Source organism: Lasioglossum baleicum, chromosome 12, assembly GCF_051020765.1.
Source record: "Lasioglossum baleicum chromosome 12, iyLasBale1, whole genome shotgun sequence".
Taxonomy (NCBI): domain Eukaryota; kingdom Metazoa; phylum Arthropoda; class Insecta; order Hymenoptera; family Halictidae; genus Lasioglossum; species Lasioglossum baleicum.
This window is the reverse complement of record NC_134940.1, coordinates 16,303,237-16,319,310: the sequence shown is the minus strand read 5'-3', so window position 1 is coordinate 16,319,310 and position 16,074 is coordinate 16,303,237. Positions and strand designations below refer to the sequence as shown.

At 39.0% G+C, this 16,074-nt stretch overlaps 1 non-coding gene across 1 annotated transcript; it reads left to right on the top strand.

Moving 5' to 3' along the window:
• Positions 1 to 11,656: 11,656 nt before the first annotated feature.
• Positions 11,657 to 11,728, top strand: Trnam-cau (transfer RNA methionine (anticodon CAU)). Its single transcript has one exon. It is a non-coding gene; the product is annotated as a tRNA-Met (tRNA).
• The last annotated feature ends 4,346 nt before the right edge of the window (positions 11,729 to 16,074 follow it).

Genomic DNA, 16,074 nt, shown 5'->3' with positions numbered 1-16,074 from the left:
AACAAAAATTGCTGTTGCTATTGAAGATTCCATCAAAAAGTGTTTAGCCATGTACCACAAATTTTTCAAAATTATGCAATAATCACCGGTCGGTAATGTGTTAATATTTGTCTATGAAAATTGAAAACTGGCAAACCATTATCCCGCGTAAATAGTGGAGCGGATAGAAGAAAAAACGATTAGGTTTCGACAGCCTCCAGTTGCGTGTGCACAGCCTAAGGAAATCGATCCATTGTTGCGTTTCATGGGACTGCGGTGCTCGTATAAATTACGAAGAATTAGAATGATCAATTTTCTTAGCCAAGAGACGCGTGAAATGTGTTGTTGTATCTTGTTGCAAGTGCTTTCCTAATTACCTTTATGGTTTGTGCACACGATTAGATACACACATATTTAATAATGTAAACAGTATTGTGAATAATGGTACAGCAATAATGCTAAGGGTTAAAAATATTGTTCCGCGTGTAAATGGAGACATCAGATTACTGAAAATGCGTGTGAGAAGAAATTGTATCTGTCCTTAATAATTTCCTAATGGAATGAGAACATTTCCATTCGTTGCACGTCTACATTGATTTGATCGTTCCCGTGGTTCGTCCAGCCGTGTTTCATTAATAATCCTATATTTTTAAATTGCATCACGCAGAAACAAACTGTGCGTACACGAGGGTTTAAAGCGTGGAAAGCAGGTTTCTGTTCGACAGTGAATCATCCTGATGATCGAGAGGCACGCACCGATATCAGCGTGTCACACTTGACCCCCGATGAGGCAAGTCGATTGCGAAAGATATTTTATAAAACGTGAGAACGAAGCCGCGAAGCCTTGAATATTCTCCGATTACGAAATCGATTTTTCCGCGGCGGGATCGAGGACTTTTCTTGAAATCGGCCCGGGGAAAGAGGGTAGGAATAACTGTTCGTCACGTGCAGCGTGCGCGAGGTTCATCGCTTTAGAGTACTGTACAAGCACCGGCTCGAACACTATTATAATTAGACTGCGGACCTCTATGCATTTATAGCAAAATTGGGTAGATGAAATTCAATGAAGATGTCAGAAGATGTCGTCAATATATGATTTCTCCTCTATTAATAACATTCAATTTACTTTCTATTTCTTGAAATCGATGCAGACAATTTTTATTTTGCATGAAGATCCACAGTCTGAGTATAACTGTAGGATTTAAAAACTTTTATTGAACTTGATACAAATACCTAATCGGTTAAAGTGCCTGCTAGAAGAAATATGCATGAAGAATCGGAGAGGTGTCCTTGGAAACTTAATTGAAAAATGACACAGAAAAAAATCGAATGTCGTGTTCAGTCACTTCACTGTGCAGATCTGTGCAAAATAAATTTCTTTTGCATCAATTTCAATTGTTTCTTTCCTTAAGAATTTTAATAAAATATAATAATCCTTCTGAATTACATTAATTTATCCTAAATGAAACCTTAATATTATAAAATAATATTGAATTATTATGAAAATAATTAATTTTATAGAAAATGTAATATTATTGCGGAGTAATATTGAATTATTATGAAAACAATTAATTCTATAAAAAATCTAATATATACTTTAATTTAAGTTGCTAATGATTAGATTGCGGATGCAAATTCTAATTTTTATAGATTATTTAATAAAAATCAGTGTTAGGAAATCAGTGTTAGCTCACTTTATTAACTAAAAAATTTGATACGGTAAGCACAGAGTGAAGATGTCATTAATATTAATTGCTATGCATGTTTTCTTGTATATTAAAAATGCATAATGCATAAAGATCCGTAGTGTGGTCGTCACTTTGTGTGTACCTCGAAATTATATCAGATATGATAAAGAAAAAGTTGGCCCACTAGTGTGAAGAACAATTCATGATAGTTTGGAACAGTTAGTTTCGGAACGGTTCCAAGCGGTTGTACAAGCCGAAACTCGAGCCCGCATTAGAGCCTCGTAGCCTCGGAGCGTTAGAGCCTGTTCGGTACCGGTAAGGTCAAAGGATATCACCTGGATGCCCCGCGTACACGCATCCTCTTCGCGAAAAATCGGCGTGCATCCGCTATACTTGACCTCTTACAGTAATCCCCGTGACAGTGCGCCAGCCAGTCGCCGTCGCCGCATGAAAACCGGAATCTTACGAACAATCTAAATCACACTGAAAGATGCATTACGATGCCTAAGCTTATCGCGGCTCGATAAAATTATATTCGCTTATTGTCCGCGACGACTCTATTCATCGATATTCGCAAGTATGCATTTTGCTAAATCTAACTGCGGGACGGCGTTACGGAGAAGGGAGCATCGAAGCATCCTGATAAACAGCAATGAATCATAAATAATTTATGATACTTTTTAGTGCGTTTTCTCGAACTCGGTTTAATTTGTTTTTATGCAATTTTTTTATTTCACACTTTTTAGTGGAACAAGCAGAATTTGTAGAACACTACGGTGTTCATCCTACGGGATGGTCTTTCGGTCTTATTGGTAATAAGAATGAAAAAGTGCAAAACTTGTTTTCAACGAACCAATCGGGAGACATACCCTACAAAATGCAGAAGGTTTCGTCCAGATTGGTCCATCCGTCTCGGAGTAGTCGGTGAAATAATTCATTTTTTGCAAATAAAATCGTAAGGAATAAAAACAATGAAAAATTTACTCTACATACTCTACGAGGTGCAAAAGGTTTCGTTCCGATTGGTCGATTCATCTCGGCGTAATCGGCGAACATACCTAGAAAAAAAGAAAAGCGAAAAAAAGGGCACATACAGATCGAATTGAGTGACCTCCCCCTTTTTCGAAGTCGGTTAAAAAGATGATATTCCTCGTTAACGACACGTTTCTACACGTACCACACGATCGTTACCACCGTAACACATGTGTGACACGTTCACAATATCGTGATTTTCGATTAAAGAATCCGCGACACGTGGAAAAACTGCGAGGGGTAGAAGCGAATCTTGCGCGCGCGCCATTCGAATTGCTTCGAAATTCAGATTCCCGTGTACCGGTGAGGTCAAAGGATATCAACCGCGGTGCAAGCACATCCTGCCGACGGGAAGAACGCGGCATTGGGTCCCGGTGAGTTGACCCTTGCCGCCGCGCCGGTAGTATCCTCTCTCTCTCTCTCTCTCTCTCTCTCCTTCTTTTCCTCTCCCCCCTGCCTCTCTTTCCCTGTCTCTGTTCCTCCTTCTCTCTTCTTTTCTCTGTGCCTTCGTCTCTGTCGTTCTTTGAACCGCGAGCGTAGCCGTACGTGCACACGCTTAGAATCTAGGTAAAGCTGGCCGCGCCGCGCCGGTAGACCGTTAAGGTTCGATCACTTAAACGTACGACACGAAAGGGGAGGGCAACCAGTCAGCGAAGGTGTAGGAGGAGAGCCGGTGCTCTCTGCATACCTGCGTGCGAAGGTGTGTAGAACCGAGGGAGAGCTCCAAATGTCAGAAAGAATCGAGCGGAATCGAGCAAGTGAGCGGAGAACAGGATCGTCCGAACAACAAGCTTCGTTACGTTGCGTTACGTCGGGTCTCGCGTTACGTTAACGCGGCCGGAACCGGGGCCCGCGGGGGCCCGAGGCCCGCGCTGTGTCCGCGGTTGCACCTATCCACCGCTAAACGATCGGTGTTAAACACTCGAGTGTGAAGACTCTCAGGCGCCAATAAAAACTGCCACATCATGATATTTGTTATGTTATTAAATTATGTGTAATAAATAGACAGCGGTTTTTATGCATTTATAACAAAAATGGGTAGGTGTAATTTAAAAAAGTAAAAAACCATTAGAGAAATTCGAAAATACTGTTGAGAAAGATATTAAGAAAGAACATGAACTCCACTTGACTGTAGGTATAATTTAAAAAAGTAAACCCATTAGAAAAATTCAAAATACTGTTAAGAAAGATATTAAGAAATAACATGAACTTCCACTTGACTGTAGGTATAATTTAAAAAAGTAAACCCATTAGAAAAATTCAAAATACTGTTAAGAAAGATATTAAGAAAGAGTATGAACTTCCACTTCACTCCAGGTTGTTGCAATTAAGGTGCAAAGTTTTTATTTTACATAAAGTAAAAGTTCGCAGCCTAGTAATAAATTATATTAAACGCGCATATATAAAATGAAAAGAATCGTGTATAATATAATCGAAATAGTCGAAGGCGGATGAAGTTTTTGGTTTTCGAGTTAATCCTTTGCACTCCGAATTTTTTTTCCATTCTTTTGCCAACAACTGTGTACCTACTATTTTCTTAAGTGTTTCATTTGAAATTTAATTCAAATATTAAATATAGCTCTCAGGCTTTGTTGCAATTTATATTTGTAGAACTTATATTTGTTTTTAACTAAAAAATACGACTAAAATAGATAAAGGAAGTACCAAATATATGTATATAAATTAAAATGTAATTTGAAAACAAGGATAAGAAAAGTACTGACAGTATTACAAGTGGTTCTAATTGATCCTTAGCACTCGAATGGCGACCCTGAGATAGAGGCGCCACTAAAAATTGCTGTACCATTATTCAAAATATAGTTCACATTATTAAATATATCGGTATCTATTCAATTACTAGACAGTTAGGTATTGTATGAGATATTATACCAATTTCGTGTCCATAAAATTTGGGAATGGAAATATTTTATGCCGAAAGAAATGTTTAATTTTCGAGTTGAAATGGCTCCGAGTGCAAAGAGCTAACTATGGTTTATGAATTAGGTCTAGCCTAGAGGCAGGTCTAAATTCGGCTGCATTTATCCTCAATACGATAGTGCGCCGTTATCCCCCCGAATGTCTATCTTACTGACAATGAGACTAATGTAAGCTTCGAACGGGCCAGTTGAAGCCTCTCATTCCCTCCGCATTCGGTCCCGACAATGGACGCTTAAGTGTGCACTACAGTAATTTCACAGAACAGAATAGAAAATTGATTAGGACTTGAAAGCGAACGCGATAAGCAGAACTGAAGTTTAACTCGAGCTACGTTCAGCAGCGTTTAGCGCTAGGAACGTGTGTAGCACACGTCGTTATTTGTTTCTATAATAAGGGGAACAGGTACACGCAGTCTAATTACAAGGGAAATACGTAATTAAGTATTACAACTTCATTCGCAAGGAGTACACTTAACCCAATTACATAATTCCCGGAAACACTTAGCCGAGACAACTGGCACGAGCACTCGATCGATCATTTCCATAAATATCCGGGGGGTACTTGTTAGACTCGAATCTCTTTCCGAGTATTGAATGATCCTCGATCGATAGAGATCGAAACTCGCCGGCTGAGAGCGACTAATCGGAGAAACAGGAATGTGTACATGGATATCCATGATTTCAGATATCATCGGTGCGAATAATCGAGGATCCACGTTAATTGAACCGGCAAATACTGATCTGAAGTGTGCGCCGTGTTTGGAATTGTTGTAAGTCGGAAAATTTCATAATTATGTCGATGTTTCGCGAGAAAGTGATTAGCCCCTAGTCGTACATGCAAATGTGCTTGAAAATATGAATGTTATGCCTGTCGTTTACGAGGAAATAAGACTGAGCAATATTCAAAGCATTCGAGTAATTGTAGGTATGCGGTAAATGCAAGGTCTTCCACTAAAATGTGTTATTTCAAATGGTTAAAAAACGCCGTTTTCTTACAATTTTTACTAACCACGTGTCGAAGAGTGACAACTCTAATCTTCACAAATAGAAATTTAAAATTACACCTCTTAAGGGGGTAGTATAGGCTCTATTTGTAACTAGAAAATTACTAGAATCTTACTAGAAAAATGGCTCGAAATACGGGTTTGCGCGCTTCGGTTGTTTGTCCTTATTTGAGCTAATTGTGGGCTGGGTGAGGGCTCATTCTAAAGAGGAAGCTTCACCGCATGGTGCTCTGGTCATCCCATCATTCGAAAAGTCTTTTGGAGACAGAAAAATGCATTGAAATCTGCTGGTCTTTTTCCTAGATTTTTACTCTACTTTGGGCCCTCATATTATTAGATATAAACATAATGTCGTTAAAATCATGACCAGAGCACCATGCGGTGAACCTTCCTCTTTCGAATGAGCCCTCACCCAGCCCACAATTAGCTCAAATAAGGACAAACAACCGAAGCGCGCAAACCCGTGTTTCGAGCCATTTTTCTAGTAAGATTCTAGTAATTTTCTAGTTACAAATAGAGCCTATACTACCCCCTTAATAGAAGACCCTTTATTTATTTTATTTATTTAGCTGTAAAGAAAATAAAAGGGGTTAATAGGTTGAAAACGATATCACAGTAGTGTTTATATGTATTCTTCTAGCGTTTTTACTATTTTCATTTACATCAATTCATTTTGGCCATAAATGCATAAAATCCGCTGTCTAGTGACGAGCTATCTCGTCCACAGCATCGTTTCTTCGACGTCGCCGTGGAGACGAGATATCTCGCCCATCGTAGCGAAAGGGTTAAGAAGGTTCCCAGCGTGTTATGATTGTGCATAACGAACAAATTGGATCGACGGCGCGAGTTTCGCGAATTCGTTCTCCAACGCGGTTGATAAATAGAGGATAGCCGTCACGTCTCTCGACGGGAATACTCACGTGGCGCCAATACGAGCTTCGCGAGCTTAATTATAGTCACTCGATTAGAATGCACCGGCGCGGCGGCGCGCAGCGCGGTGGCAGCGGGAGAACCGACGCGCTGCTCCGAGGTACAAGTGCAACGGTGCACCTTTCCTTTTGCGTTCGTTCGCGCACCTCTCGCCTCTTCGGCCTCGCGCGCCGAACGACTACGATCTCGGCAACGAGAGTCCTCCAGAATCGTTCCCTCGTTACACTAATACGCCGTTTTTTCCGACCAATTAGGCTCGTTTTTCAATCGGACGCGACGCGAGTTTTATTGGATCTGTCTCGACACGCTTTTCCTCTCGTTTCCTCGGTTCATACTGCTTCCGTTACACGATCCTTTGTTTGTTTTATTGCCTCGTGTAACGAACACGTTGTAGCGTTTGCATCGACACTTGTGCCACGGTCGTCACCGATCACCGACACGATTTGCTTTACCAAATTTGCATACCGAACTTGCACTTGCACATCAATTTTTAGACAAACTATAACAAATATGAATGTTACGCCTTTCTTTTTAAACGAAATACAATTTGATTCGTTTGTAATCAATATTTAAGCATTAAAATAAATGTAGCCATTAAAAAATATTAATTTTCTTTTGTCTTCTACGACATTTTTGGGGACAAAGACGTTCTAATCACAGTAACTGTAAAGAAAATGATACGGCGAGGGGTTAAATGAATCAAATTTTAGTACATACTGTACAATCTATTAAATCAATTAAATTTTACTAGGACCTATACGATGGTAAATTTTTTCTTTTCTATTCTTGTATTATTGAACTATAGTTGATTCGATCCTGTGTAATTTTTATGGGAATTATTAGTGTGGCACTCGACGTGTTAATATTTCATATATTGCATTTAATATTTATTTCTATTGAATTCGTGAAGATACGACACTTTCTCATCTTCAACAAAATGGTAACTAAAGAATACAAGCTTCCAGCTTGACTTCATTGTTTTATTTTGATTAGATGTAGCTATTATACGATAATATTGAAATGCAAAATTAAATGAATACATATACTATTTGAATAAATGTTGGAAAAAAGAGATTTAGAAATTATGGTATGATTATAGACAGATCTAAATGATATAATAATAATAATATGAATAAGTGTTCAGTGACTTATGGACGGGAGTGTAATTTCACCGAAGAGAAATGAAAAATGCTTAAATATTGATTACAAACGAATCAAATATTATTTCATTTAAAAAGAAAGGCGTAACATCCATATTTATTAGGCTTCGTTTAAAATTTTTGTGACAAGCGCGACTCGTTAAAGTACGGCAAGCGGTTAAACATATTTTGAATGAAATTAAATTTCTAGTTTACTCCACTTTATTACAATCCAGGTAGAACATTTTTATTTTGCATAAAGATCTGCTGTCTACTCATCCCGCAATGAGATGATGTCGTAGGTACGATGGAATAAGACATGTCATCGTCGGTGAAATTAGAGTTTTTATTGTTTATTTTGTACGGAATACAGGGCGACAATTGTAATCGACGTAGAAGACGAAATATACAAAAATACCACAGAAAAAAAATCTGATCGAACTGTAGAATGTGTAGTTTGAAAAAAAGAATGGCCAACGGAAGGAAACCAGATATTTCTGTAAAAATTGTTCTGTCACATCATGCACGTCACCATGCTTTCAAGCATCCCGTACAAAATAAATAGAAACATTAATTAATCTTTATGCATTTTCCACCAAAGATGACGCCTTCGTCATCGATTGCTTAAATTATGTAAATCAGTAAAGTATCGTGGATATTTTTTTAAGTACAAACTTTTAGAGTATTGTGGATATTTTCAAAGAACAGTAGATATTTTGATCGAGAAATTTACAGAAGAAGCTTGAACGGAGTAAGACTCGATAGAAACGTGCGGTTCGATCGAGAGGCCATTTCGGCCGCAAATGTCTCGATTCTCGCTGTCGATCGTGGATGGCCGGACGTCCGGTCTTGCTCGGGCCATTGGCAGAGCCTAATGTCCCACGATATTGCAACACGCCCTATCGACGTGAATCGTCGTCGATCGGTTTCCCATTTCTACGCCGACGATACTTTATTTCGAGACCGAGCATCGATTCGACCCTAATAACCGGAATAATTCTAGCCTCCGCGCTGCCGCGCCGCGAAAGTCATGCGAAAACGAGCACCTAATGCTCCCGTTTATCGATGGGAATTTTTCTTCTCGTTTCTCCACCCTCGTCTTTGGCTAAGGCTCTTGATCGAGCCTCGCGACACATTTCTCCCTCGCGAGTGGGCCCCCTCAAGTTTCTCATTAGGGTTTCCGTCGCTGTGTACCCGGGACTTTTCCGTGGCGGAGTTCATTTTCCATTCGATGCCTCGGAATATCGGAGAAATTGGCGAATGCTAAATTAAGGTGATCATGATGCTACCAGCGCACATACTTGTGACGATCACGAATTTAAAAATGTCACGCGAAGAAACTCAAATTTATTTTATGGATGACGTTATTATTTAAATTAAATCTAACTAATTTTGTGGTTGTCGTTATCTGCAATTCTAAAAGACAAACTTTTGTGACAATACTTCACAAGAGAATACATTGCACTTAATAAAATATTATAAGGCTAAATGGTATTGCTTAAATTAAAGGAAACTAATTTTGTCGTTTTCGTTATCTGCAATTCTAAACCACAAACTTTTGTGACAATATTTCACAAGAGAATGCATTGCACTTAATAAAATATTATAAGGATAAAAGATATTGCTTAAATTAAATCAAACTAAGTTTGTGGTTGTCGTTATCTACAATTCTAAAACATGTCACTTTTTTGTGACAATATTCCCCAAAAGAATGCATCGCATTTAATAAAATATTGTAAGTTATTGTTATTGCTTAAATTCAGTGAAACTAATTTTGTGGATGACTTTATCTACGATCCTGAAACATGTAGCTTTTCTGTGCCAATATTCCCCAAAAGAATGCATTGCATTTAATAAAATATTGTAACGATGAAGACTACGGCTTAAATGAAATAACTACTGGTGGCCACTCTATTAATAAAGATAAGAAATATTTTGAATAAAACGATGTACATAGCAATTTTCGGTGGTGCGACTGGAGTGACGAGGGTTGCAACGAGTGCAGACAGAATATGTAGACATTTGTCGGTAGTAATTCGATGTACCTTTAATTTGGCGGAGTGGGGTATTATTAAGAGAGGAGCAAGAGGAAGAAGTAGATGAGGAGGACGTTCGTTAATTCGATCGAGGCCCGGTAACGAAAATTTCGGAAGACCGCGCGGATGTCCGTCGGCCATCGAGAAGAAGCGTAATCGGGCCGTGTTCCTCTGAAAAGAACCGGCGCGGCGCGGCGCGTTCGTCAGACTATACATATAGGTGCACCGGTACACCGGTTATCGACGATAATGGACCGGGGATCGATTCGTACGTACCTATCGCGCGTACGGTAACCGTATAAAAGCCGGCAGAGCGTAGTAGTCGAGTCGTGGGAATCGATCGGATTACATCCGCCCAATTAATTTTCTTTTTTTCATTCTTTCCTTGCTCGTTTTTTTCACGCTGCTACACCGACTACTCTCGATGCGCCGGCGTTCGTCCCTCCTCCCGCTCCCCTCTTCTGGTGCACCTCGTTGGATTTTTACAAGAGAGAGAGAGAGAGAGAGAGATGTCGTCGTTCTCTTACAACGCGCCGGTATGATCTCGTTTGACCCGGTGCAACGAGCTGCAACACACGTCCACGAGATCCGACAACCCGACTGCACCTGGAGGGGGCGCAGACCGGAAGCTCCCCCCCCCCCCTCTCGACACTGATTTCGGCGAGAGACGAACACGAATTCGCTCATAGGATGCCCGATCTGTCCATCCGCATCGTTGCGATTCGGTTTCCTCGCGATTCTCTTCATTTGCATTCGATCCGTTGCACTCGGATTGCTTACTGCATGCTCGAACACGTTTACAACGACTGTTGTAGAGCCTCGAGAGCAGATCAGACGCGATGCAACGGCGAATAACAGTCTCGTTAATTAAATTGCTTGGATTATTGACGATATTTATAAATATAACGATGAAATATCTGTAATAATAATGTAATACTAATGTAAGTAGATGGTTAAACAGTCTCGGTAATTAAATTGCTTGGATTATTGACGATATTTATAAATATAACGATGTAATTAGTAGATGATTAACCGAATTAAAGGATATTGATGATGAATACTTTCGGCTGGGGACACATGTCGACATATTGGCGACATTAGTGTGCCTGGTCACTCAGGTTGCAAATAATTAATGTAGTTATTAAAATATTACAGCTACTGTCATTTTAAGTTACTCGCTACTTTTTTATTTGTCGAGATTAGAGTTGTCACTCTTCGACACGGGTTAGCACAATTGTGAAAAATTGCAAATTGTAAGAAATCGTTAATTCTAAAAAACAAGGTTCTTTTATAATTTAAAATAACTCTTCTCAAGGGGGTTGACTCGTTTCTAGGATTGCGAGGGTGCGGGATGCGCCTTCTCATTCCTCGACAATGCAAACACGGGGTTCTTCAGTAGTCAAAAGCGCTAGATAAAAGATCAATCTAAGCATCGATCGCCCTCAAAAGTCCTATTTTTACGTTTACGAGGTGTAATTTGCATTATTCGACAGTATGTAGTTGTCGCAGCTTTATAAAAATAGCTACATGCTTCCGAATAACGCAAATTACGCCTCGTAAATGTAAAAATAGGCCTAGGTTGACCTTTATCTAGCGCTTTTGACTACTGAAAACCCCCATCTTTCCATTATCGAGAAATGAGAAGGCGCATATCCCGCACCCTTACAATCCTGGAAACGCGAGCCTACGTCATTTTAAATTTCGCTCGTTGTCACTCTTCGACACGTGGCCGTGGCTAGCAAAATTGTAAATTCTAAAAATTGTTATTTCTAAAAAACAGGGGTTCTTTTATAATTTAAAGTAACACTTCTTAATGGAAGACCCTGGATTAGGAAATCATCGTCCGCCAAGGATTAACATATGTGGGTGCGACTGCTAATTGATCAAGTTTAATAAATTAGTTTTTCAAGTAGCAGAGTGGCGCAGTGGAAGCGTGCTGGGCCCATAACCCAGAGGTCCGTGGATCGAAACCACGCTCTGCTAAGTTTTGAGGAATAAATTAATTTTTATTGTGGTGGAACACGACGAAGAAAGTTTGTACTAACCAGTATAATAAATTTTGTCTTCCCAATTTGTGGCAATCAAACAATTGTAGAAGTAAATTTTTAAAAATTATTAATTACAGCCGTGAACGGTCTTAAGCATTGCCAATTATACGATAGCTATAAAAATCGTCCGTTGTCCGAGGGTTAATTAACCACTTCGTTTTCTTGGATGTGTTATGTCGCGACGCCACACAGTGGGATCTTTCGTCCAAATTCGAGACAAAATCGAAGAACTTTCAATAGAAATGAGGTAGAGCGATGAAATTTTTTTTAAATTAAAGCTGAAACATTACAGAATATGGGAAAAATAGGGAGATTATGGTAAGAACGTTTTTTAACGTTGAGAAAATTCGTTAAACTTGCACAATTTCGAGAAAATTGTGGTTTTTCCAATACCACGCGTGGAAAAACATTTTTTTGCACGTGCGACACATCATTTCCCGTAGATTTTTGCACGCTGATTTTAAGTAAACGCGTTTAAATACTTCATTATGATTATTTTTAATGTGTTTTATATATGAAAATACAATATTCCTTCAAACTAGTGGGTTATCAAATCATTTCAACGAAAAAATGATTTCATAAGTTGTGTTCACTAAAATCGATTTCTTGTAAAATCCTGAGGTCGTAGACAAATTTTGAAACCAGATTTGAAATCAGCGTGAAAAAATCTACGGGAAATGATGTGTCGCATGTTAAAAAAAAATTTTCCGAGCTTGGTATTGGAAAAACCACAATGTTCTTGAAATTGTGCAAGTTTAAAAACGTGCGTACCACAATCTCCATAATTATCCCATATTCTGCAAAGTTTCAGCTTTCATTTAGAAAAAATTTCATCGCTCTATCTCATTTCTATCGAAAGTTCTTTGATTTTGTCACAGATTTCGCCATTTTGGCCCATAGTGCGCCGGTACTGTTTGTATAAAGTCACGGCGGCATTGTGTCGCGAAATAACTCGTCTGTGCCCTTATACAAACAGTATCGGCGTCGCGACATAACACGTTTAAGAGAACGAAGTGGTTAATGAAATTCTTCATTGATTTTGTCATAGTGAAAAGCTAGTTCCAGTTGGTGTTCGATCGCGGTTCGTTCTTCCGTTATCGAATCAGCGGAGATACTTTCGACGAGCAAACATATAAAATTCGATCAACCCGAGGGAAAGTAAAGAGGAGAACGTGGAACGAGATGGGGAACGCGATAGAAGAGGAGAATATAAATTGATTAGGGAACGAAGCGGGCGAAAAGAAGCAACGAGAACAATGTTGCACGCAAGGGCGAGGTTCGCCGTGCAAGCGCCGTCATTACACCTAACCCGTATTTATGCACTGGCCCTGGGTACATTATTATTACCCTTATCGTGTTCGTTACCGCGAACACCGAAAGAGCTGCACACGTTGCGGCGTCTAAAGGAAGAGGCTGCGTTGCTGAACCAGAAGAAAAATCTGTTCGAAATCTATCCGCTGGTGGGGCAGCAAAAATCTGTCACTTAAGTATTCAAAATCAAAAAAATTATGCTAGAGTCAGATACTAAATTGTCGGATACAAATTATCACATCTGATAAGGTTAAATTAACTACATTTAAAATTTATCTCAATGAAATTGATTACCAATATACAATTTGAGTTGTAAAGAAATTTACTCCCCTTAAATTCAATTACTGTACAAAATAACAATGTTCTAAAATTTACTTTGTTAAAATTCATTGATATAATATGAAAAATTAATATAATTCATCTCAATAAAATGGATTATTATAATAATATGAAATTTAACTGTATAAGGATATTTACCCCTATTAAATTTAATTACTGTACAATTTACTTGAATAAAATTCATTTATTGTATGAAAAGTGATCTATACATATATTAAATTTATCTCAATAGAATTCATTATTAATATCATTTCAACTGTATAATAATATTTACCCCTATTAAATTTAGTAATTATACAAATTAACATGTTTCTGAAAATTTACTTAAACAAAATTCCATAATAATATGAAAAGTGATCTATATTTCAAATTTATCTGAATAGAATTTATTATTAATTTCATTTTAACTGTAGAATAATATTTACCCCTATTTTTACTAACTATACAAATTAACTGTATCCGAAAATTTACTTGAACAAAATTCCATAATAATATGAAAAATTATCCAAATTTACATTTGTCTCAATAAAATTAATTATAAATATAATTTTAACTGTTAAGAACATTTACCCCTATTAAATTTAATTACTATACAAATGAACTATATTCTAAAATTTACTCCTAGAAGTAAGAAATATCTATATTAAATTTTAAAAAAGTGGTATACCAAATAGAATTCCATTTTCATTGGTAAAAACACTTGCAGATCCATAATACATAAAAATCGTATTCAATTCTGTTGAATTTAATACTCGAGCATTTTTTGAACATTTTTATAAGTTATAAATGCATAAACCGCAGTCTAATCTACATGAATTCGATCTCGTCATTTTTCAAAAACATATGTATCAGTCGCAGCATTTCACTAGGTATAGTACCGAGGGAAGCACGCTGCAAAATTCAAAGAAAAATCTGCTCGTTCTATACCAACACAAGCATACAAATCGAAAATTCTACGCAAACCGTATTGAGTCAAAAAGTAAATGCGAGACGGAGGATTTCTGACCCGGAAGATTTTTGGATGTGGTGCCAGAAGGATGGATCATATAGATCAATTCTCATCGGCGAAGATTCTGCCAGAGATTCGATGCTAGCGGCGCGGCGCGGCGCGGCGGCCGATATTCGCGAGGATCTAGAATCTGGAGGGAGGGATCGGAGTATAGGATCGATCGGTGGAAACAGCAGGCGCAACAGGAAGAGGATCCTTAAACGTCGTCTCACGTGGCTGGAAACTGTGCGATCCAACGATCCAACCGGCCGACCGGAGGGCAAGTGAAAGTCCCTCGAAAGACGACGTCGACGGTCACGCGTGTGTATACAGGTGTGCGGGTGCGAACCTGTGTGCGCTTCTGCAGCCACGTACCTGCATACGTGTGCATCGTGCGCAGTGCACATCCACGCGATCCTCCGATCGAATTAAGGTTAGGTTAACAACAACTTTTCAGCATTAATCTTATTTTCGCTTCGAGCTCCTCGCTTCGGCTCTCCGAGTCGGCTCGGCTCTGTGCGTCTTCATGCCACCGTCGCAAAAACGTCGTACACGATCAAGGCAAAAAATATATCCTCTCCACTGTAATAATCTGATCTCGGCTCGGGTAGATCGGTGTGAACCACTACTAATCTAATGACAAAACTTCTTTCTTTTTTATTATTTTGTCATGGGACTTTCACCAACTTATTTGTGGCATTTTTCTGGTTAAAATGATACCAAACGCGCTGTAATTTCAACTGTATTTAGTGGTTTACTTGACGATGAAAGTTTCGGCCGCAAGGAAGGACAGCGTGTGGGAAAGAAAAAGACGCGGACACAGTCGGCCGCGCGCGGATCACTCTTTATTCTTTACAAGCGCTGTCCTTTTCTACGTTCGGCTCGGTCTTCGAAGCTCAAAAAAATAGTCTCCGTCAACGAACAGTGCACACGAACCTCCCCGAGGCTTTTGCGACTATGTACAGAGGATTTATTAACCCTTTGTAGTCGGAGCTGTTTTAATCCCTTGCCCTACGATTTATTTTACGGTTAAATATGTACATATAAAAATCCGTTTCAAAAGGAGTGCAAAGGATTAAACATTTGTTCGACTTAGAATATTTGCATTCTACATGATTCTTTTCATTTTATGGATATGAAATTGATATATGTAATAACTCATGCAAAACTTAAATGTTTGGTGATCGAATAGACACCAACATATTTAGTAGTGTAAAGAATATGTTTGAATAATGCTACAGCAATTTTTAATGGCGCTTCAGAGTCACCACTCGATTGCTGAGGGTTAATATTCGTTGACCTTATCTAAATCACGGACTAGGCACATCGCTATCCATAATACGAGCATAACAATGTGCTCGATGTTCCAGAAACGTGGTTCGTCAAATCGTGAAATAGTAATCTAACGAAGAAAATACAGAAAGAGTTGACAGTCCGATTAGACCGGCGCTCGAGCGTCGCAACGAGCATTGCTAAACATTTATTCCGGATAGACCGTGAGGAAAGGGAACAATTTCTCGTTTCGTCGCGCCGGATGATCGTCGACGGAGTCGTCGGCGATCGGCGCCGAATTTCCTGCGACGCGTCCGGATCGTTGAAGCGCGACGAGGTATCGCGACCCTGATCGATCGCGACAGATTTCG